The sequence below is a fragment of the Protopterus annectens genome, chromosome 2.part2 (assembly GCF_019279795.1).
Source record: "Protopterus annectens isolate FY-2018-M chromosome 2.part2, PAN1.0, whole genome shotgun sequence".
NCBI lineage: Eukaryota > Metazoa > Chordata > Ceratodontiformes > Protopteridae > Protopterus > Protopterus annectens.
Genome location: NC_056730.1, coordinates 474391330 through 474414828, shown reverse-complemented (window position 1 = coordinate 474414828; position 23499 = coordinate 474391330). Strand labels below are relative to the sequence as shown.

General features: G+C 42.9%; 1 protein-coding gene across 3 annotated transcripts in view; it reads left to right on the top strand.

Annotated features, from left to right (window-relative positions):
• POC5 (POC5 centriolar protein) overlaps window positions 1–23499 on the top strand; it is a 1778414-nt gene that overhangs the window by 570906 nt on the left and 1184009 nt on the right. The window lies entirely within an intron of this gene.

Below are 23499 nucleotides of genomic sequence, written 5' to 3'. Positions count from 1 at the left end.
TATGCCTTCTCCCTACTTCCGCTAATCTCCAAGTTCATTCAGAAAGCAAGCAGGTTGAAGAGATTAGTAACTGTCATTGCCCCATTCTGGCCTCGTCACATTTGGTTTCCTTTTCTCTGGCCTCATCTTCACAAGAAGCCCTAGATTCCAGAAATCTTTCCAGAGCTGCTGTCACACCCAGCAGGAATGATTTCATCCCGACCTCCACAATCACAAGCTGACTGCTTGGTTTCTCCAGTTCCATTAAATGCCAGATAACCTATGCTCTCCTTGCCAGTCAAACATATTCTATTCCTTTCTTATAAATTGTCTACCCAAAAGCTGTACAAAAGTAAATGGAAGAGATTTGTAATTTGGGCTGAACAGCATAATGTAGATCCTCTTACAGTCCCTGTTCACTATATCTTGGATTTTCTGGCTCACCTTTTTAATGGCGGAGCATCTGCCTCCACAGTCAAAGTTCAGTTATTGGCTATTTCAGTTTTCCAAGTTGGAGAGGGTAATATGCCCTTAATTTCCCACAAACTTTGCAAAACCTTCTTAAAAGGGACTTTTGTTAAAACCACCTCACAGAGATCCTTCTCCCCCATGGGACCTCAATTTTGTACTGCATTATATTGTGCAATCACCCTTTGAACATACAGCCACCTGGAAAACTGCCTTTCTAGTAGCAATCGCATCAACAAGGAGAATTTCAGACATCCAAGACTTATGCTCGCATTCTCCTTATCTAGTTTTTCACTAAGACAGTCTTTCATTGCGTACCAACCCGTCCTTTCTTCCCAGAGTTGTATCTCAAAGTAATATCAGCCAAACTATTTGCTTGCCTGTCTTTCCTAACTTTAGCAACAAGAGTGAATATGTTCTACACTTGTTAGATGTACAAAGTCAGTTGCGATTCTACCTACATAGAGCCAAAGAGTTTCACAAGACAAACCAATTATTTATTGCTTTTGCTGGCCCTAAGAGGGGCTCATCAGTCTCCAGGGTTAACTTATCAAGATGGCTTTCCAATTGCATTTCCTTCGTTTGCACCTCAAAAGGTATTAATCTTCCCAAGCCCATTTGAGCTCACTCCACTAGGGCTATGGTCTCATCGGCTGTTTTTCAAACCAGCGCTTCCATAGATGACATTTCTGCAGTGGTTACATGATCTAACCATCATACCTTTTATCTCCCACTATAAGTTGGACTTGGTCTCCCAGGGAAGGGCCTCCTTTGGTTCAATGGTTCTGAGGAACATTCTCCCTTGAGACGCCCAGGATATAGGAAGCTGGGGACTCTGTCCTATCTGTGAGGATGAGATAAAAAAAAGTTGACAATATCAGATAAAGAAGTTATGTACTCACCATAACGTTTCATCTTTGTTGTTCTCTCCTCAAATTCCCTCCCTCCGGCCCTACTTGAATGAGCGGTTTATACAGTCAGGACAGGTGTTTTGATCATTGTCTCAGCAGAGCTGGCATCTTCAATCATCTGTCACTCTTTACTCTATTCTCAATTCCTAGGTTTATTGCCAGTGTGTGTTATGGCAAACAAGATCTGAGAGCAAAGAGAGAGAGAGAGATGCATTGTGGGTAAAATGAGTGTCCAAGAGCTTCTTTCATTGCCACGAGCTTGGTAATGGCAGAGTCAGATCCTAGGGATGGATTCATAATCCATCTATGAGTTGAGATGAAAAAAATCGACAATACAGATGGAATGTTATGGTGAGTACATAACTTTTTTTTTTTTGCACAAGTCAATAAATGCAAAATATACACACTATTTATATGTAAATCAGTTATGCATATTTTAATTGTGAGAAAGTTAATATAAAATGCCTTTGAATCTATCACTGACATACTTTAATAATAATAATAATGAGTCCATGTCCCAAAATAGTAACTAGCCCAATAGTGCCACCTTGTGGTCAAATATTAATCATATAAAAATGTTTTTATTTAAATAAAAATTGTCATATATGACAAAAAGTGCATTTTATGACGCAAGGTGTATTAAAATTTTTCATTCAAACACAGTGGAAATAAATCCCACAGGTGGTAATCCAATTTCTCTCCTTGTAGTCTAAAATTTTATGTTTACATTCCAAGGCAATGCTACCCACAATCCTATCAATACTTATAAAAGCATAAAAGGCAGAAAGGTAATCAGATGCTTAAACAAAGTACTCTGATCTTTTTTACATCTTGTATTGCTAAGGTGTCATAAAAGCCGTGTTTAAAAGTGCAAGATTTTTTGTCGTATGTAGAAAGAGCCACAATGGCATGCAGCCATATTAATATGTCTTATAGTTACTATGCAATATTTTATATGCTCTGCAGCTTATTCCTTTTTAGTTCTGTTCTAGACTGAACTAAAAACTAACCAAGCTATTCTTTCACTTAGCTCCTACTCATCCCTTTCTCTTTATCTATATTCTGTTAGGAATCCCTACTTGGAAAGGCAGTCTCTAACCTGCAGTCCAAAGCCCTACTTAGTCTCATCTCAGTCTTTGATCTTTCCTTCACGAGTTTCTTGCTTCCATTACCTTTGTTCCTTTGCTAATTTCTGTTATTAAATTCCAGGCTTCTGTTGCCAGTTTTCTTTACTGCTGCTTGCAGGCATCCCTATAAGTAGCATTTGTCTTCATTCTTGTGCTGGCATAGTTTTTAAAATAGCTAATTTATCAGTATAATATTCTGTATGGTTGTTACTATTCCTGTTGAGGACTTGCATTTGAAGTCCTAGTATCTCTCTATTTCTCGAACTCCTACTTTTTTTTCATCATCATGTTTTCTACTGTGATTTGTAATCTTCTGCTTGAGTTATCTGTGAGCCGTGCCTGTGTAGCTTTAAATGTCTCCTCCAAATCGGGTAACCCTAAACCGTCTTAGTCAATGGAGAAAATCAACTTATCACACTTAATTCTTGTCTACTTGCCTCCCAAATTAATTATTTTAATTCTATGTCATCTGCACGTTTTCTTCTGGTTGATAACAGTATGCCTGACCGCTATACAACACAAAAGGGACTAAAAACATTTTCACTGCTTGTGTATTGCTTTGCATATCCATAATCAAGGGCTGTCCCATCTCTAATGTTTTTTTTCTGTTTAGGCTCTCCTCATATATTGGTAATTGTTCTAACAGAATTGTTTTTAATCTATACATCTAAATACTTTTATTGCGCCTTTTTACATATGGTTATTGCTGCGCAAATTACTACATGGTTGAATAGTTTACAGATACAGCTTTTGTTTTATCTTCATTTATTTTGTATCCTAAAAAAACTGAAACCAAGTGCTGCAAAACAGCAAAATGTTCTTTTGTGTTTTTATCAAGTGCAAAATAATGTCCTGTGCAGATTGGTGAATCCTGTATTTTATTTGTTAATTGTTCTAAATATAAAGCAACTAACTGGTGAAAGAGGATGTCATGTCTGGTTGTTTAAGTACTCCTTGCCAGGGAGCAGCCATTCATCTTAATTATTGCTTCCAACCCTTCACATATCCTCCTTATTAACCACATTGTTCTGTTAGGGAATGCACATGTTACCATTGTTCTACATATAAAATCCCAGATGACTGTATCAGATGTTTTCTCTGCATCAAGATTCTCCAACAATAGCAGTGTTTTCTTAACTCTGCTTCCCTCTAGATCATCATTGTTCTGTTAATGTTATCAGGTGATATCTTTCCTGGGATCACTCTCTTGCAGTATTCCAGTACTGTTGAGGTTATCTCACCATGGTGACCTGACATCTGGCTGTCATACCAAAGCCAAAAACCTTCCCAGTGCTCGTGCATCTGCTTTTTGGCCTAAGCCCAGGGTACCTGAGTGGACATAGGAGCACAAGATCCTCTAACTGTCTACTTGCCGTTAATCTGAATGGAGGATACTCGCTCTGCCTGCTTTCTGCGTTAATGGTTGCTCTCGTATAGTAGTATGAATATTACTTCAGATCTCCCCTGAGAAGAGGCTACTAGCCTAATGTGACTAACCCGGTTAAAATAAATAAATATCATCGCCTGCATTTATTCATGTAAGTGCCTCATTGGGGAGCCTTCTTTTTCTTGTATTTGTTATTGAAAGATTTGTTAGCACAGCTAAAAGAGGGAAGTGTGACTGTTGTAGGCAGGTCCCATATAAGAATCTAATCTCCCACAATGCTTATTTTGTCTAGAGGTTGGATATGATTACAGAAATTTACCAGTGTTTATTTGGCTTCTGTCTTTGACGAATGTTTGTGTTGAGGGTTTCTGAGAAAACATTCAGTATTTCTCTCAGAAATGCAGTATGTATGTATGCTGTTGGACACTAGGGGCTGTCTTGTGTAATCAGAACCACAAAATCTGATGTCATTTCCATTCGTTCCTAGACCTGTGGGTTTCAGATCCGACCTCTGATCCAACTCTGCCACTTTCCAAGCTTAAGATCTGAAGCTTAAGATTCAAAGCTCAATGCCTCATTCCCCCAGAATACCCCAGATCTCATTTGCTGCTCACCTGAGAAGCATTGGGCTTTTGTTGCTCCTGCCAGTCTTGTTATAAGAGTTTGTGTAAGTCGGCTATCGGCCAGTTGGTCTTCTTATTTCACTGTTCCTTCCTCTCCTCCAACCGTCTTTCCAGCTTATTTGTATTAAACAAACAAAAAAAAAAGTTTCCTTTTGGTAGTTTGTAGTTATAACTTAGTTTCCCGCAGTTTTCTTCCATCTGGATAGTGTCTATCTTTTCCCTTCTATTCTTTCTCCTTTGCTTCCCCTTTCTCTGCTACCTGGTTTATCATGGTGGGGGAGCCCGATAAACCTTTGGGGTTTAAAAAATGTACTTCCTGTGGGCACAATATTCTTTTATCTGATTCCCACAGGGAGGGGGTTTACTGTCTAGGCCCAGTGCACGTATCTCTTGTGAAATATGTTGGGGGGGGGGGTAATCTGCATGCGCTAGCAGTCTGTCAAAACAAACTGGTTTTGAAGGGCTTGCTTCCTCCTTCAGCACCTTCCACTTAAGGGGCGCAAACCCCCATTAGGTTAAAAGATAGAATAATAGAACACAAGTCCAAAATTCGGAGGAAGTTACTTACAAATTCTTTGGCTTACATCAGAGTTATCCATATCGTACACCCAAGTATTAGATGTGGAGATTTAGTTAATAATATAAATATGAAAGAATATGAATGAATAAGTGCATCTAGAAGCTGATAGATATCCAGGTCTTAATAAACAGGTCACAATTAAACCTGTTCTAAAGTCTAAACAACAGAGAATAAAATAATAATTTTATCTCTTATTGAGCTGTTATATACATTTTTCTGAAATAAATTGAAGAAGAAATTATATAGATTTCCTTGTATATAATTCTAGGTGTTATTTTTTACACTTAATTCTTGTCTACTTGCCTCCCAAATTAAAAGTGCAAGATTTTTTGTCGTATGTAGAAAGAGCCACAATGGCATGCAGCCATATTAATATGTCTTATAGTTACTATGCAATATTTTATATGCTCTGCAGCTTATTCCTTTTTAGTTCTGTTCTAGACTGAACTAAAAACTAACCAAGCTATTCTTTCACTTAGCTCCTACTCATCCCTTTCTCTTGTATGATGGATTGTCCTTTAAGGAAAAAGATTATTATTGCTTTATTAATTGATGTCATTGATAGGTGTGCTGTGTCATGTGATATAATTATATTGTAATTAAAAATGCTGGTTTTATGCTTGCTGTATGTAAAGATACTGAAGAAGGATATTTTATCTGAAAGCTCTGTCTGTTTTAATAAAAGTTTTGACGGTGTGGAGCAGCATGTTTCTTGCTTGTAGCTACTTTGGTTTGTGCTCATCTACTTCACCACCGGCTCTCCTCCTTTTTTGTGAAATTGAGTTAGTTTCCACCAGGGCATGGAAGGATCCGGACATCGTAGAGCCCATACCCTAGCAGGCTGATAAGATACTAAGTGCCCCCTAGACAAATCACACTGGACCAAGGGATATCCCCATAGATGCCATGGTTGTTGTGTAGCCACCAAAAAGGAGCTAGCTCAGGAAAGCGCCACTGTCCATCCCCCTATCAGGGAGTCCTGGGCTTTGGACAGGATTGACAAGAGGGTTTATGCTTAGTCCACGTTTGCTTTATGAGCGCTGAACTACTTATCCCATTTTGCCAGGCTACAGAGAGACTTGATCAAAGAAAACTCTAGCTCGGTCCCAGAGTCCATGTCTGAAGAGGAACACAAGACTTTTTCCTCCAGAATGGCCACTCTACAGTCGATATGAATTGATCCATAAGACTGATTGCCCACGAGACAAAGGCACCTTTAGGGTCGCTGGTTCTGGCATTGCTATTAGGCACCATGCTTGGATGCGGCTGTGTGACTTTGCAGAACCTATCAAGGCATCATTTGTTAACTCATTACATCCAAATGACGCCTCCATGTGCATATACAGTTACCTCCTACTGATCCTCTAGGCGTCAAATATTACTTGTCCATATTGTATTCATAATTCCAAAATCATGCTACATACAAGGTTTCAGAATATTTTATCTTGAAGCATACATGATGGCAAACACAATTGTAATGATATCTGACCTCTGTCAATGAGTATTTTTTTAGAATTGTAAGGTGATAACTTAATTTTTAAAGGCTCAGGCCACACCCACTAGGAGTGAAAGGTAGACACTCAAAAGAGTTGTACTGGAGGAAATGAGTTAATGCACACTTTGATTGTTTGTCTCTGGCCCAACAGTGCATGACACCCTCCTGCAATGAGAAAGCTGGAAAGAACTTGTCTGCCATCTGAAACCATTTTCTACTCCACAAAGATCCTTCTCCAGGAATCATCATGGAGGAAAAATAAACGGTGTTTCAGGAAATCTCAAGGTCCTTTTCAGGAATCTCAGAGAGACCTTTCCCCAGAGGCGGGGGGAAATGGTTACAAAGGTAAACATCGCCCCAGGGGCAGAGGAGGTCCATAGAATCAAGGGCCTCGGGATTCCTCCTTGGACAGAGCCTTTTCAGCACTCCTGAAGGGTTGCCGACTGCCCTTCTCTGGCAGCAGTCAGGGAGCTGCTTATCTTTGCACCCAGAAGCCTGGATAACCATCACAAACAAATGATGGGTGCAAAGGGTCATATCCAGAGGATACTCCATTCCCCTTTTAATTTTCTCCAGCCACAGACTTGCCTCCCAGATGTGCCACTCAATCAGAGGGAGGCAGCACCATTAGAAATTACAAAGCTGCTCCAGAAAGAGTCCTCTAGGAGGTCCCTCCCAACCAAGTCGGATCGGGTGTCTACTCGAGGTTCTTTTTAGTTCCAAAGCAGACGGGGAACCTGAGGCCAGTTTTGGATCTAACATCTCTGAAAAACTAGTGAAGAACTCAAAATTTAGGATGGTCAAAATCCAATCCATCCTACCTCTTTTGAAGATGGATGACTGGATGTGCTCAATAGACCTGAAGGATGCGTATTACCATATCAAAATGAAAAGATGCTCCAGACAGTATCTTCATTTCAGGGTGAGAGCCAGTCATTACCAATTCAGAGTGCTTCCATTTGGTCTCATCACAGCCCCCAGGGTGTTGACCAAATGCATGGCAGCAGTGGCGGCTCAACTCATACCACAGGGATGCCATGTGTTTCCTTATCTTGATTGGCTCCTAACAGCTTCAACCATGCATCTACTCATTCAAGCCAGGGATTACCTGTAACAACTGCCTCCCACTCTTGGCATAATGGTCAACGCAAACAAATTGCAGCTCTGTCCTGTTCAGCTGATGGACTTTATTGGAACCCATTTGGACACAACCAAAACTATGGCTTTTCTACCTCCAGTGTTGAATCTGAGACTTCAAGTCTCCCAGATCCTAGCATCCCATCCACCGAAATTAGTACGAAGGCTGTTAAGGCCTGTGGCTACCACAATAACACTGCTACCTACAGCATGCTTACGTATGTGAATTCTACAGTGGACGTTCTCAGTTCAGTGGTCATTACATCAACATTCTCTGACTCAACCTATAAAACTGTCACAGGTATGCAAAGATTCTCTTCTCTGGTGGCTTCATTCTTCAGAAGTCAACCAAGGTTGTCCCTTTGTTCTTCCTTCACCAAATGCCATGATGCTCCCAGTTGGGGGGGGGGGGGCATTTTTGGGGATGAACGGTCTAAGGCACGTGGACATCTTAAGAGACCAATTTGCATATCAGTGTCCTGGAGATGAAGGCGGTTCTTTTGGAGTTGCAAGCACTACACAGCTTTCTTCCTTCAGGGACCATTGCAATTCAAATGGACATTGTCTACAGTATGATACATCAACAAGCAAGGGGGAACCAGATCTTACCTGCTGTGTCAAGAAGCAATAAGAATATAGCAATGGGCGATCTCTACCAACCACTTTATAGTTGCAACTCACATTCCGGGTGAGTCCAGCATTCCAATGGACAGGCACTGCAGAGCTGTACTGATGGCTCACGAGTAGTCTCTGAACCAGTCAGTGGCAAATATGATCTTCCTCAAGTGGTGTCAGCCTTGCTGCAGTCTCTTTGCCTCTCCACTCAACAACAAATGCAGCAAGTTCTTTGCCTTGATCCCTCCTCAGGGACAGCCCCTGATTGGTGCTCTAGTCCATGCTTGGCCTTCCAGTCTACTTTATGCATTACTCTCCTTACTCCTGATTCCCAAATTCATTCAGAAAGCTTATCAGCTGAAGAGGAAAGTAATCTTTATTGTCTCTTTTCTGGCCTCACCAGGTTTGGTTCACCTTCCTCTGGTCTCAACTACTTTGTCCTCCATGGACTCTGGAACCAGTTGCAGATGTGTTGTCCCATCCCTCAGAGCATTAGAATCTTCAAGGGTTAAAATTGAATGCATGGATGTTATGTGATTCTATCTCGCCTACATTCTGTACTGATGGGCTCGGAGCCGATCCCTCGGCTCCGACTCGGCACGCTATGCTATAGAGCGAGGCCTCTTATTGGCTGAGCTATTTCTTATCCCAGGATGCACCACCACTAATCCCCCAGATCTCGTTTGCCACTTACAAGCTAAGACGTGGTCTCAACTTGGCTGGGCTAAGTACTAATTTATTTAGGCTTTTCCTGTCAGGAATTTGTTGGTTTTGAATCCAAAAGCTGTTTTAACAGCTATTATTGTGATACGTGTGTGAATTTGGTGAATTTGTTGAGAAATTTGTCTTTTCGTGAAGGCAAGGTTTCCTGTTTTTAGTTAGAGGGGCCTTCCCCTTTGCTATTTGTTTTTTGTTTGCTATTCTAGCGTTTATTTGTGGGTCAAGTACCCGTTTAAGTTAGAGGGTCTTGACTCTCTCTTCTGTGTATTTTTGTACAACTGTTTTGTTGTGTTATAAAAAAAAAAACAACTTTATTTTGAATTTAAACTGCTAGTTTGCTGTTATCTTTAGATAGGTGTGTTTTATCTCTTTAGAACATGTCCAAAGAGCATAGACCCTCCGGGTTTAAAAAATGCACGAGGTGTGGTTATAAGATGTCCATAACGGACGACCACTCCTCGTGCGTTTATTGTTTAGGCGCCAAGCACCTACAAGAATCATGTAGCGTGTGTCACGCCTTCTCATCAAGGGTCCTCCAGGAGAGGAAAAACAAATTAATCCTTAAGGGGTTAATTAAGCCGTCCTTCGAGGAGGCTTTATCTTCTTCTCCCTCTCCTTCAAAAAAGAAGAAAGCGTTAGCTCCAACCAGTCAGTCGGAACCGACTGCCAAAAAACCTAGGCAGACTTCTCCATCGGCTCCACGGACTTCGGAGCCAAGGGCGGAGTGGTCTGCGTCGATGCCTCCAGTCTCGACCCCTCTGGTTTTAAAGCCGAGGACTGGGACATCGAGAGGCGGGTCACCTTCATCGGCTCCACTGATATTGGAGCCGATGAGGGTTGCCGGCTCAGACTCTTCCCCTTCGGAGCCGAAGTCTTCATCGGCACCGAGGGAAATTGCCTTGAGATCTCCCTCGGAGCCGATAATTGTAGAATCCATTCGGAGCCGGTCCCCTAGTCCTTTGGAGCCGATGGAGAAATCGGTTCGGACCTGATCGGTATCGTCCAGATCATCCAAAATGTCTGATTCGGACATCGACAGGGTGCTCCTAAGACTCTTCCAGTCTCCGGTGTTCCAAAAGTTAGTTTCGGCTCCAGCCCATTCGGCTTCGGAGCCGATGGTCCACCTTGCCACTATAGTTCCTCCTCCAACAGCCTCGGCACCGTTGGAGCCGGTGCTGGTGGAACCGGTGGAGGTTTTAGGGTCGGGCCTGACCCTTACTCCAACTCCAGCTCTTGGGTTGGAGTTCGGTACGCGGACTTCTTCCATCGGTCCCGGGGGGGATGCTTCGGGATTGATGTTTTCGGTCCCAAGTCTCCCTCTCAGTGCGTTGGCTGCGGGAGTGCCGTCTACCGTCGTGGCCACGGAGGTGGGACCCTCCCAGGATTCTGGTGGTCCCGCCTTCAGGGCTATGAGGAGTGCGTTAGCCAAATCATCTTTGGCTACCTCCATGGTCTCCCCAGCTCCTTCCCTGCATACCGAGACTGGGTCTTTGGCAGTCCCCCTGTCCTGAGACAGCGGAGCCCCGGGGCCTGAGGTTACCCCCACTGGGGTTTCTCCCCCTCCTGGAGGTCCTTCTGAAGCTTCTTCAGAAGAACCCCCCAGGAAAAGATTGTGCAAGAGGAAGCACGTTGACTCCCCTGATGAGTCTCTTACATCAGACACTGATCTCAATGATGCAGAAGGGTCCCCTAAGTCGTCCTCGGATGATGTCTCCTTTGCAGACATCCTGGAAGCCCTCAAACTACGAGGCGGCTGGCAGACCAAACCCCCTTCTGCTGATGAGTCGGTGTTCCTTATGGCCTTCGGGGCTCAGCCCTCCGCCTCCTGGGTGTCTCCGCCCTTCGACGAGCTCTTGGATTTGATCTGTCGAAGGGCATGGGAACACCCAGACTCTGTGGAACCGGTGCCTGCTCGTCCTAATAAGTTCCTCTCGGCACCCCCTGAAAAAGAGTTTCTAACTAAAGGTGTGGCTGTAGATGCTTTGGTGGTGGCATCTGCTACCCAGCAAGATGTAGCAGAGGCTTCGACGTCCGTCCATCCTCCTAATAAGGAGTCTAGGAGCATGGATCGGTACGGAAAGCGCACCCTAAGTTCAGCGGCCTTTACATTAAGGTCCTTGAACTACCTTACGCACTTTACTAGATTTCAGAGGGATCTGATTAAAGAACTTTCCGATACCCTCTTGGGTAACCTGCCTGAGGAGCTGGCCCAGACGGTTGGCTCTCAGCTGGCTACATTGTCGTCCATTTCAAACTCGTCCATGAGGCTCATTTCTTATGCGGCCGAAGGGGCGAGTAGAGCGGCGGGTACAGGCATTGCTCTATGGAGACCAGCCTGGCTCCGCCTGTGTCATTTCGCGGAGGCCTTTAAGTCTTCCTTTGCCGACGCCCCCTTTGATGGGTCCTCCCTGTTTGGACCCAAGGTAAAGGACACACTGACCCGCTGCGAACAGGAGGGTAAGACTCTGACTGCCGTAGGGGCATGATTTTCCACTCCCTTTCGGCCTTACCCCAAGGCTAAAAGAGGAGGGAAAATGTGGTTCCGTAGATCTCAGAAGCCTTACCCCTCTCAGCAGGATGACCCCCCTTCCAGAGGCAGGGGAGGGGGAAATTCTTCCGGAAGACGCCGTCCCAGAGGCGGCAGAGGCCCTTGCAACACTGGAGACCGCGAGTCCTTTCTTGGCTCTTCAGCCTTTAACAGTCCCTGAGGGATTGCCCGACTGTGCAGCTCCAGAGCCAGTCGGGGGGTCGTTTTTTGAAGCACCTAAAAGCCTGGGAAGGTATCACTCAGGACCGATGGGTGCTTCGAATTATCGTCGGAGGTTACACCATCCCTTTCTCTCTCTCTCCACCTCAGTCCAAAAATTTCCCGGACCCGCCACCCAGTCAACGGGAAACTGCAGCCTCAGAAGTTTCAAAGCTGCTGCAAAAAGGAGTCATCCAACCGGTCCCCGCAGACCAGATCGGATTAGGGACTTACTCAAGATTCTTTTTGGTGCCAAAAAAGACCGGGGACTTGAGACCCATTTTGGACCTCAGCATTCTAAACCGTTCAGTCAAAAAGTCCAAGTTCCGAATGGTCACCCTACAAACCATTCTCCCATTGCTGGAGAAAGGTGTTTGGATGTGCTCCATAGATCTCAAGGACGCTTATTACCATATCATGGTACATCAAGCGTCCAGGAGACATCTGCGCTTCAGCCTAGGATGCAGTCATTTTCAGTTCCGCGCGCTGCCCTTTGGTCTCACCACAGCCCCCAGGGTGTTCACCAAGTGTTTGGCAGTCGTGACTGCTCACCTGAGAAGTCTAGGATTCCAGGTGTTTCCGTATCTGGACGACTGGCTTCTAACTGCCACCTCCAAGCATCTACTAATGCGGAGCCTTCAAGCCACTATATCACTGGGCAATTCCCTTGGAATCACCTTCAATTGGCCAAAGTCTGTGTTGCTGCCATCTCAACCCATAAGATTCATAGGGGGGGTAGAGAGAGACTCAAACCGAATGCGGGTCTATCTACCTACAGACAGAATACAAACCATACAGACTCAAATTCGAGCCTTACTTCCCAGGTCCAAAGCCCCAGCCAAAATGGTCCTGCAGCTATTGGGATCCATGTCCGCCACGGTTCTTCTAGTCCCCTTGGCAAGGTTGCACATGAGAATTCTCCAGTGGCTTCTTTCAACTCAGTGGTCCTTTTCGGAACTCCCTCTCAGTCACCTTATATGGATCACTGAAACCTGCAAACGGGACCTTCGCTGGTGGCTAGTGCCCTCCAATTTGGATCAGGGACGACCCTTTGTTCCACCTCCTCCTGCGGCCACTTTGACCACGGACACCTCCCAGATGGGGTGGGGGGGGCATTCCCTGGGCAGGTCAGTCCAAGGTAAATGGCACCCAGAAGAGACCCTACTTCATATCAACATCCTAGAAATGAGGGCGGTGGTTCTGTCCCTTCAAGCCCTTCACGATTACCTCCCTCAGGGCGTAATTGCCGTTCACTCAGACAACATGTCAGTTGTCTGGTACCTGAACAAACAGGGAGGGACCAGATCCTATCCTCTTTGCAGAGAGGCCATGAGAGTCTGGGAATGGGCAGTCACGAACAAACGCTTTCTAGTGGTTACTCATATTCCGGGCAAGTCCAATGTGATAGCCGACAGACTGAGCAGAACCATCCTCTGTCCTCACGAATGGTCTCTGAACATGACAGTTGCAAGTCAGATTTTCAGCAAGTGGGGAGTTCCGTGTTGCGACCTCTTCGCGACTCCACTGAATGCGAAGTGCAAAAAATTCTTCTCCCTAACCCCGGCTCCGGGGAAGAGCCCCATGGACGCACTAGCCAGTCCTTGGCCCACCGGCTTGCTTTATGCCTTCCCCCCAGTTCCTCTCCTTCCCAGGGTGATCCAAAAGGCATCTCTCTTGGGGAGCAAAATGATCTTAGTTGCTCCTTACTGGCCTCGTCAAGTATGGTTTCCATATCTTCGGAAATATGCTCTGGAAGGTCCATGGTTCCTGGATCAGATTCCAGACCTTTTGGTTCATCAGTCGGGACTATTCCACCAGTCCCTACACACCTTAAAATTGACGGCTTGGCTCCTCCTCTTCCGACTATAGTCAGGAGTCATACATTGGATCCAGAGGTTGTACACATCTTATCTTCGGCCCATAAGTCTGCTACAAAGAAAGTGTATTCTAGCAAATGGAAAAGATTTGCTATTTGGGCTCAACTCCGGGGCCTGGATCCCATCACTATTCCTGTATCAGAAGTACTAAAATTTTTAACTTCTCTTTTCAATCAAGGCTCTTCAGTCTCTACCATCAAGGTTCAATTGGCAGCGATTTCCAATTTTCACGAATCTATAAACCCACCTTTAATGAGCAACAGATTGTGTAAGACCTTCTTGAAAGGTGCTGCGCTCTTAAGACCTCCGATTTCTCATCCTGCTCCTCCATGGGATCTCGATGTGGTGTTACGCGCCTTAACTTCCTCCCCCTTCGAACCGGCAGCGACATGTAATCTAAAATTTCTATCGTGGAAGACTGCCTTTCTGGTGGCGATTACTTCTGCCAGAAGAGTTTCAGAGCTTCAAGCTTTGTCTGTAAAACCCCCGTACTTGGTTTTTCACAAAGACAGAGTATCTCTCAGGCCAAATCCTTCCTTTGTCCCTAAAGTTTGTTCCAGTTTCTGCCTACAACAATCATTAGAACTTCCAGTCTTTTTTCCGAAATATTCTAACAAAGCGGAATTCATATTCCACACATTAGATGTCCACAGGCAATTGCGTTTTTATTTAGACAGGACCAAACAAACAAGGAAAACAGATCAGTTGTTTGTATCCTTTGCAGACAATAAATTGGGCAAAGCTGTCACAAAGGTCACTATTGCCAAATGGATCAGGGACTGTATTACTCATGCTTATTCTTATTCTAACAAAGAGCTTACCACCTCTGTCAAAGCTCATTCTACAAGGGCTATGGCTACTTCGATAGCATTTCATTCTAAGCTCGCCATTAGTGACATTTGTGCTGCAGCTACATGGTCTTCCCCGCACACTTTCATTTCCCACTACAAATTGGATGTGGCATCTAGAGGACGAGCTTCATTTGGTTCCACAGTGCTCAGGAGTGTTTTCCAATGAGCCACCCAGGATTTAGGTGCTAGGGACGCTGTCCCATCAGTACAGAATGTAGGCGAGATAGGATCACATAACATCTTTTAGTTATGTACTTACCATAACTTTAGATGTTTGGGATCCATCTTGCCTACATTCCCAATAATCCACCCTCCTTCCCCCCTTCCTTGGAGATCAGAGGATATCAGAAGGTCCAAATCCTGTTTCATCTTGAAACATCTAACTATGTTATATAAACAAGTTGTGCATGTGTGCATGAATGCGGACAAACAAGATCTGGGGGATTAGTGGTGGTGCATCCTGGGATAAGAAATAGCTCAGCCAATAAGAGGGCTCGCTCTATAGCATAGCATGCCGAGTCGGAGCCGAGGGATCGGCTCCGAGCCCATCAGTACAGAATGTAGGCAAGATGGATCCCAAACATCTAAAGTTATGGTAAGTACATAACTAAAAGTTTCTCCAGTGCGAATGATGGCTAGACATTCCAGGCTTTCATCCCCTGTCTGAGAGAGTCTGATATCGGTTCACAAAGCATCTACTAGAACGATATATGAGTAAATGGAAACAATTCTGTATTTGGACTTAGAAGAAGCTGATAGATCAATCCTTTTATGGCTCCTGTTCCTGTGATTTTAGTTTTCCTGGCTTTCCTGTTCCAGAATGGTGTCTGCTATTCTTTGGTGAAGGTTCAGTTGGTAGCCATTTTGCATTTCCACAATGGGAAAAACTCTCCTTATCTAGCTTCTTGTAAGCTATGTAAGGTTTTTCTCAGAGGCACCTTTTAATCCCCCCCCCCAATCAGGGATCCAACTCCCCCTTGGGACCTTACTTTGGTTTTAAAAGCTTTGGTTCTTTCTCTCTTTGAACCAGCAGCTAAGGTAGATCTAAAAGGTCTCTCCTGGAAGACTGCCTTTTTAGCTGCTATTCACGCATTCACTCCGGAGCAGCTCAGAAAAAGCTGCCTGCTTAATTCCACCATAGGAACAACAGTGCAGCCTGGGCTCATTTTCAGAAAATCCATTTCTAATACCATACAGAAAACAAATGTTCATAACTCTTTTACTATAAGAGCTAGACTAAAATGTAAATGCGAAAGTTGTTCAGCAGACACTGACCTTTCCAACAGTGTAAATGTTGATAGTGCATATCGGTCATTATTAAATATTTGGCAAGGAGTACTGATATTGTGCATATTTTTTTACTTTTTTGGAAAAGCAAAGCACAGTATATTGGTCCATGTACCATGTAGCCCCATACAATTTGTAATTAATTTGAAAATGATACCTAACCATTACTGTGTGATGCTCCTTTTCAGAGATATTCACAGAAATATGATTAATATATTTCTCATGATTGATAAATAAAGCATAATATCTCATCTGTAACAGACAGGCTACATATCAGTGTAGAAGTTGTGCTTCTCAATGTCAGCTTCAAAATGATGCATCATCTGTGTCATCACCCTGCTCCCGTGGAAAGATATGGGCATAATAATAAGTATTGGAAATGTATAATTTGCATAATTCTACAAGACTAAACTGTGATATCTGTACATGTGTGCAGTGCACAGACAAAATTTTTTACCATGTTGCAAGGAGCAACACTGTCTTCAAAATGAGGTATTACACACTGACATGCTCCCTTGCAAAGTTATTTACCAAAATATGAAAAAAAAATCATAAGTTCCATAACCTAAGTACGAAACAAACTTTGATATCTGCACATGTGTACAACATACAGACACAGTTTTTACCATGTTGGAACTATCAATACTGTCTTTAAAATGAGGTATTACTTAGCACATTCAGATGCTCCCTTGCTAAGTTATTTACCAAAATATGAAAAAAAAAATCATAATTTCCATACCCCAAGTCCAAAAAAAACTTTATCTGTACATGTGTACAGCATTCAGACTCGGTTGTTTTACCATGTAGACATATTGTCGATCTAGATGTTCTTGGTGTAGCCAACATACTGCTGAATAGGTCATGTAAAGAGAAAAGGCAAGGTAAGGGTCGCCACTCCACTAATGAACCCAGGACAGGCATGGGACTTCAGTGGCAAGCAAGGCCATCTGATCTGGCTGACAGCTGTGCTGACAACTCACTCAGACAGCTAATACCACTGTAGTCTCACGACCTCCTTCAGAGTCAGCAGTCTGCCTTACCTATGCCTTTTCTGTTTACATGTGTCCATTCAGAAATGGACCCAAGAGATCAAGTTCTGTATTACTAAGCCCTTCTTGTCATCTAAACTCTACACATTCGTGATAAAAGCAGAATAAAAAAAGAAGTATTGCAGGATGGTTACTGACATATTAAATTGTATGTGGTAGCACTCTCCTATAACAGTTGTTCTTTCTCAGCATCTTCACCAGCTCCTTACCACATTTGTTTGCCAAACTCAGAAAAATATATTTTGCACAACACATTTCATAAGACTTTTACTTACCATACTGTTTCTACTTGGTCATGGGTGTTTTCCATTCTTCTCACAAGCTGCATGTTACCAATCCTGCATAGCTCTCCTCACGCCATTGCGGAGGTCAGTCAAGAACAACGCAATGCTCTCCTCAGTTAGGTGAACGCCGTCCCTTCTGAACAGGTGAACATCTTCTGTGATGATGCTGTCATGGCAGATTGTAGATCCACCGACCCTGTGTATGTAAACGTCTGGCCTTGTGCGCTGCCTGTTGACTGTTTGCTGTTTTCCATATCTGTCGGAACTATGTCAGACCACACAAAATGACAATGTGGCCACCACGACTGCAGGTGTTCAAAAATTGCTCTGATTTGCAACCATAACCATCCGAGTGGTTGTCTGATGACGTCATTCCCTCCAATGTGTAGCACAAAAATGCCTGACTCAGGATAGATGGAACACTTCTCTTCCAACAACTGCAGTACTCCGCTCCAATGCATACCTCTTCTTGCAATCCAGTATACCTTCACACTGGATGTGGGGAAGCTCATGTTGTACTGGTTTTCAGTTATGGAGGCATGGCTGGCAGTCCATTGAATGTAGGAATGGCCACATACCCACACCCTCACTTGTCGTTCTGCTCATGAAGCCATGTCTGTGTTAGAAGCTGGACAAACCTGCACAGGAAAGAAAATGCAAACAGATTCCTACTGATGTTTGACAAATGTTTTGGAAGACTACATATATATGTATATCATATGCATTACTTGATTAGCTCATCCAAATCTTCACTTCTATCCACAGGGGGCAGTATTCTTTTCATTAGATACATAAGTGATGATGACGCTGCAGAGGTACATGCCTACCACCTGTGAAAACACCAAATTACACACAATGACTGACAAGGGGGCATGGAAAGGGCACATGTAAATGGAAAAAGGGGAATGACCACCACTCCACTAATATGCCAAGGACAGGCATGGGGCTTCAGTTCTTGGGCGTCTGAAGTGTCCCATTCCAGTGCTGGCTTACCCACTCAGACTGCTGCTAGCAGCAATGACTCCCGATTGCATGCAATGCCAGCATTCTGCCTTACCTCTGCATTTTCCATTTACATGTGTCCTTTTGGCAATGGCCATAGGGAGTGAAAGGGGGGAGCTAATGTGAACCCTCTTTCTTATGCTGTCAATTGTCATTCTAGCCTCAACCTTGTGGGGCAGAGTCCCCAGCTAGCGTAGACTCTAGGTAGCTCACCCAGTAGATATGCAAGTACTCTAACAGCTGAAATATGCCTCACAGACATCACTCACAAAGAGGTTTAAATATATATGTATATATTTAATAATAAATAAGAACAAGACTATAATACGTAAGTTAACAAAATGACTAAATAGTTCAAAAGCACATGAAATATTTTACCACAACAGTGCAGGATAGTCTCAAATAAATAAAGACAACATATGAGTTTGGATATTGTCAATGTCTTTTATAAGTAAAAAAGTAAACCATGTAAAATATAGTCTTCCACTTGCACACAATAACATGAACAAAGTATAAATGTATACTCCTAAGAGAGTCATTGTGTAGTATATCAGATTACCTTAGTAAGTTATAAGAAAAGCATTACTGATTTTATACTCTCAACACAATATAGACATCGACCAATGTATAATACAGACATCAGAGAAGGTACATAAAGAAACAGAAATGTCCAGATTTTACCTCGTAGACTTGTTGCATTTCTTGAAATTGTACAAATGACAAAAAGAAAGTGGTGGGGGTGGATTGCAATGACTCCAAGTGGAGAAAAAGCCAAATCTGACTTGTGCATTCATTAATGTGATAACGACATCTGCTTATGTGAATAACAGTGACAGTTTTGCCTGAGAAGTGATAATGACTCTGCTATATTGTAACTGCACTGTGCTAATGACGTGCAAAGTTATGCATGCTCAGACACAGGTGGTAATTGCCTGTTGAGTAGGCATTCATTATATTACCTTCTGCAGCTGTTATGTAACAGAGTCTTCATCATCTGTTAGGAGAAGGCCATAGTCATCCAGTAAAAATAGTACAACACTTACTCAGTAAAAATAGTACTTATTTCTGAGTCCTTCCTCCCACCTATTTGTTAGCAAGGTACCAAGCAATGACGAATGACTCGTATTAAAATTCTTTGTCTACATCAGAAAATGCTGTGGTCAAGTAAATGAAAACATTCCCATGTGCATTTCCCTTCCAAAGCAATTGGTTTAGACTTTCACTAAGTCAGTGGCCACTTTTCAAGGGAGACCCGAAGAGGTATTCGTACTGACTAAGGGAAATTAGGCCATGGCACCACAGAAAGTACAGTTGTGTTTGACTTTATTATAACAGTAGATGTCAGTCTCCTCACTATTGTAATATTCATAACCTAAGGGATCTCCTCCCAAAGATAGTCCAATGCCAAGCCAGTGTACCAAAGCCTTTAGTACTTACAGGTATTGTACATTACACACACTCCCTTCACAAGGTGTAGGCATAAAGGTGTCATAAACTACAAACAGAGCCCTCTTTTCCTTTATATTTATGTGGTCTGACCTCTGATGGCCAGAGACCCTGAACCTTGAAAGAGCCAAAGGAGGTTCCATTCCCTATCTGAGGCATCTGTAAAGATCTCTGGAGTTGGGACTAAAGCTTGGAAAGGAAGCCCTGGGTTGAGAGAAAGTTGATGAATGCACCACTGAAGTTGAAACCTGAGACAGGGAGAGAAGTAAGGTTACCGGGAAGTTCATTAGATGGCAATGTTGGAGCCACACTAACTTGAGATAACACTGAATCTTTCTCATGTGGAATCTGGCTACTGGGAGCATGGGAATGGTTGAAGCCATGAACCTGATGACCCTGAGCAATTCCCTAGCTATGACTGAAGCCATAGGAAGAAGAGACTGGAAAAAGGGAGCGAGAGAGAGCCTTGCAATGACTCCAAGTGGGAAAAAGCCAAATCTGACTTACGCATTCATTAATGTGATAACGACATTATGAGATGCCAACACACGGATGGTCTGAAGCCGGGAACCAAGGAAAACCTGTTGCTGAGAAGGCATCAGAGAAGATTTCTGGAAGTTTATGGTAAACTCCAGACTCTGTAACAGAGAAATAGTAAGTTGGAGATCCTGAAGCGGAGCATCAGGGGAAGAAGCTTGAATGAGCAGATTGTCCAGGTAGGGGAAAGATCTGAGCACCCGTCTTCCTGCAGAAGGTAATCGCAGGAGCATGGCATTTGGTGAATACCCTTGGGGCATTAGAGAAACCAAAGGGCAAAGCAGAGAACTGAAAATGCAAGGAAGAAACAGTAAAAAAGTAAAACTTTCCTGACAAGTTGCCCAGCTATAACCTGTATAATTCAATTGAAAAACAAACCAATCTGTTACGGGAAAAACTGTAAAAAAAAAAAAAAAAAAAAAAAAAAAAAAAAAATAAGCTGGTTGCATAACTGTGCACACCCTTAAACAAATACTTTGTTGAAGCACCTTTTCATTTAATTACAGCAGTCCGTCTTCTTGGGTATACACCTGCCATCAGTTAGACTCTGATTAACCCCAAATAAAGTTTAGCTGTCCTAGTAGGATTATCCTGTAAGTTACTCCGTTCCCTGCTACAGCAAAAGCCATGCTTCGCAGAGAGTTTAAAACTCATCAAAGGGATTTCATTGTTGGAGGGTATCAGTAAGGAGAAGGGTACAAAACAATTTCCACAACATTGGATATACCATGGAACACAGTAAAGACAGTCATCTAAAAGTGGAGAAAATATGGGATAACACTGACATGGCAAAGAACTTGACATCCCTCCAACATTGATGAGAGGACAAAACAAAAATTGGTCAGGAAGGCTGCCAAGAGACCTATAGCAACACTGAAGGAGCTGCAGGAATTTCTGGCCAGTACTGGTTGTATACTACATGTGACACCAACCTCCCGTATTTTCCATATGTCTGGACTATGGGGTAAGGTTCAAAGACAGAAGCCTTTTCTTACGCAAAAAAACATCCAGGCCCGACTAAAATTTCCAAAACAGTACATCAACTCTCCCAAAAGCATGTGGGGAAATGTGTTATGGCCTGATGAGGCCAAGGGTGAACTTTTTGGCCGCAATTCCAAAAGGTGCATTTGGTGCAAAAGCAACACAGATGGAACATTATGGTGAGTACTTAACTTCTTTATCTGATGTTGTCTGAGTATGCACAAACACCAAAATGAAACCTCTCCCCATTGACCCCTTTCACAGTCTGCCCTACTATGCACAGGTACCAGAATGCAACATTTCCATCAACAACCTCTTCAGCAGCCCTTCCAAGTATGCACAAGAACCAACATGAAACATTAGCCCCAATGACCCCTTCATTGGTATATCCGAGTATACACAAGCTCTAAAATCAAACATTTGCCGCATGACCCCTGCAGTAGTATGTGCAAATACCACTTCTCACCAAATCACACAAGTACACATCACCCACCAAGAAACCAGAGTTATTTCCAAATATTTTCTGTTTGCAGTGTCACACACTACATTCACCCCCCCCCCCCTTGCACTGCTGCCATCAGCTTTTGCTATAGGGGGTCTAGGAGCTTATGATGGCATTGAAAGTAAACACTGCTATCCAACTTGAAGCAGACCAACACAGTTCAAATGCACTTGAATAGGCAACCCGTGCAAAGCATAAAAACAACAAACCAAAGGTTTGGTCTTCCTCAGTGGCATATAAAGGGATGATGGAGACATACTAATGCTGAGAAGCAGCTCCTAAATGTGTTTAACCCACCATTGGGGCCTTTCAAAATAAGTGTGATATATGACTCCAATTACCGTTACTAGAGACAATATAAATATGGCCCATGAAGGGGTAAGGTTACTGTAAACACTAAACAAGACAGGTAATTCCGAGTACCAAACAATAAATTTGGCTAGGGGTAAAATGACCCACAAGGGCAGTTAGCTTAGTACTAACCCATGAACCTATGACTGTTAGCACAAAAAAAGAAATAAAAGAAAAAGGAATTGTATTGTAATTTTACAGTGTACCTATTTTACAGCTGAGGACATTAAAACTTTTACCATGTGAGGACTTTAGATGATCAACATTTTGTCAAGTATGCACTGCATGCTTCCTGTCCCAAATTTATTTTCATGACCCAGTCCTAGACCATACACAGAAAGCAAACTCTCCAAAAATGTAAACCATGGATGAGATCACCTTCCAAAGGAACACAGACAGGTCAAAAGAATCCCTTAATTCAAGGCCAGCTGAGGTTGATTTAATATCCATTGCAGAGATGCAGGATGACATTTTATACTCAGCTGCTTTTGCGCTTTAATATCATTGCCACTTATTCAATAATTATTGCATTTATGGCAGGTTATGGCAGGGGAAACAATGTTCATCACAAATTCATCATGATTATGTGGCAGATCCTGTGAAAAAATCATCATTATAGCTTTATTAAAGCTACATTATCTTCAGACTGAAAGTGTTGTAAATCTGTAATATTAGATTAAATATTTGCTTATATTTAATCCAAAATTTGTGTACATCATTTAACATTCTATAGCAACATGTGGTTTTGAGATACAGTCTGGTGAAGCAGAATTAATTTACTTCCTCCTAGTTCAGTTATTTGGCATGTCATACTACGCTGCATGTGTTGGACAGATTTCACCTGTACATTATAGTTTCAGTGGTGAAACTTATTTTGCTCTGGGATAAGGTCCAGCACACTACAAACAGATATCTTTTATGATGTAAACACCACCTGCCTTGCCATTGGTTATTCATTATCATGCACATTTAATTGGCTTAGTAAACAGTTAACATATGCCTTTGTAAACCTCAACAATACATATTTCAAATACGCAGAAGAAAATATATAAACAAGACTTATGGTTGATGGTTCTGATTCACTGACAATTTCTCCTTATAAATGAACAGAAATGAAAACCCTGCTTGCTCAAAAATCATTGGATTTTCTGTGCCCAAAACATGAAACACGCATGTAGAAAAGGAGGTGCAGTGCATAGGAAACAAATAACCAAAGCAGAAAAAACGTTGTCACCAAAAATGGAGACTTACAAGTACCACTTTCTACATTTTCAGCATTCGCTTTTATTTTTAAAGTCTCCCGGTTACACACGCATACCAGTGGCTTTCTCTAACTGTAACCCAGCTAAATTATCGGGTTCTACTCCAGACCATGCTGAAAACCTTGCAAATGTAAAACAATACGTCCGCGAGCCTGCCCTGGCTGTACAAGTCAGTGGAAGTGGTACGAGAAGCGGGAGAGGTGTAACCTGTCCAGTTAGCTGTTGGTTAGTGTTGCTCATCTTACCATTTGTTCCAGATTTTGGAGGTGGAATGCTGAGTGC